Here is a 2,105-nt window from a genome sequence, read left to right on the forward strand (position 1 = left end):
TTCGATGAGATAAGAGGCACCCCAGTTTTTGTTAGAAAATGAGGACTGAGATGGTGGTGGACTTCAGAAATCCATTCACAGAGGGAAAGGAGAAGGAGAGAAAAAAAAGAAAATAAGAGAACAATAAAAAAAAAAAAAGGAAGGGAGGAAGAAGAAGAAGAAGAAAAAAGCAAACAAAGAAAAAAAAAAGATGGAAGGGAAAGAAAGAAGAAAAAAAGAAAGCAAGAAAAGAGAAAGAAAAGTAAAATAAATATGTAAAAGAAAGAAGAAGGTGAGTGGGACTGATGATAACTATAAAGATGATTGATTAAGTCTACTGCAATGGGACAATAGGACTCCTGTTCCATGGAGAATTAAGAATGCTCCCGAAAATAAACATCGATTTTTCAATTATATTTTTATTCGAATAACAATAATAGATGAATATGATTATTAAGGCCGAACTCATTTTCAGTGCCTATGCAATTAGAGTGGAATTGATTTGAATGTCTAACTTGTATCTAGTATGATCATATTCTTGAAGTCTACCATTTGATTGTGAGTTGGTTTAATAATTTGGTTCTGTGGAGTGGACGTTGTATGTTTGATTCTCTGTCTTCAAAAAAAAAAGAGAGAGAGAGAGAGAGAAAAAACATTCCCTGAGATGGCTTCATGTATTTATTTCTATAATATCATTATAATAAGTTGATAGGATGGATACAAATTATGGCGTGATATGATTTAAGAATGCATTTGGGCATTGCTGGCCGCAAGTTCGCAAACTGATTGAGAAATTGTTGGTGCTCACCCATATAAATTGCTTAGTCCTGGGGTGAAGTTGGTGCTAAGCTAAGCTGCTTTTGATTAATCTATTACAAGTGCAGTGTGTGCAGGCAGTGGAGGAAAAAAGTGAAAAAGCTGCTGCAGGAGGAATACAGTGGAGTCACTCTCCCATATCAAGAGTTGCAGAAAGGAGATGGTGCCCTTCCAAAATACATTAAAGTGGAGTTTGTTTGCAAAAAGAACCCTTTCCCTTTCCCTGCTAGGTGAAAGTTTTCCTTAAAAATGCAAGGGTGTCATGGGATTACTTTAGGACACTCTGAATTCCATGTTGCCCAAGAAATTGTAACTTTTCTTAAATGAATTTCTTTTGGCTTCTCCAAGAAATAGTTGATTTTAAGTAAGAGTTTCTACATATGATAGATATTTCTCTAAAAACAATAATACATCACTCTCATGGCCAAAATTTGCCAAACAAGTATTAGAGTGTGTACCGATTGGTGACCGACTGGCGCGGTACAGATCTATATCATACAATTTTGGAGCATTTCAAGCTTTTTATTTTAGTTTTTATATTTCGAATTAAAGTTAGCAAATAGTTTACTAATTTTATTAAAAAAAAGTCGGCATATGGGTTGCAAATTTTAACTCAAAATTTAAAGATAAAGAATGGTTTCAAAATGAAGGACCACAATTTTTATCCTCTGCTTCATTCTCTTTTCCTCCCGGAGGAGGGAGGGAGGGAGGGAGGGAGTGGGACTGGAGGGAGGTAAGAGGGAGCGAAGGAAGAGGGGGGGGGGGGGGGGGCATGAACTAGGATCGCGAGGGGGGCGAGGACTGCCGGAACCAAGTTGCAACGAGAAGAGTGCCGAATTGATTAGCGAGGGGGGAGAGTGTCGGAATAAAATTATGACAGAGAAGAAATGGTCGAATCATTTTAAAAGGTAGAATCATGTGATCCTCGAACTGTCTGATTCGGTACATTCCAAACTTGCCGGATTTTACAGATGACCTACTCTCCCAACCTAAGTCATGTTATTTGATACCAAAATCTTGAAAACTAATAAAGCACATCTTAGAATAAATCAAATAAAATTGCAAAACAGAGGATTTCAACACCAGTCTATGTTCTCTTCTTTCTTTTCCCCCGCGCCCCCTAGAATGTTGTAAATCTAATAATTCATCCATAGAGACCGTTAGGAAGCACGGAAACGTGATTGGACGGCCATATTCAAAACGGGACACAGCTAATTACCAAAAAGGGGACACCATCCGGCTGAAGACCTAAATGACAACCGGATACTGCCGGTAAACCCTCGGCCCATAGCCACTATATAAGAACCATC

Source organism: Phoenix dactylifera, chromosome 7, assembly GCF_009389715.1.
Source record: "Phoenix dactylifera cultivar Barhee BC4 chromosome 7, palm_55x_up_171113_PBpolish2nd_filt_p, whole genome shotgun sequence".
In the NCBI taxonomy this organism is placed as follows: Eukaryota; Viridiplantae; Streptophyta; class Magnoliopsida; order Arecales; family Arecaceae; genus Phoenix; species Phoenix dactylifera.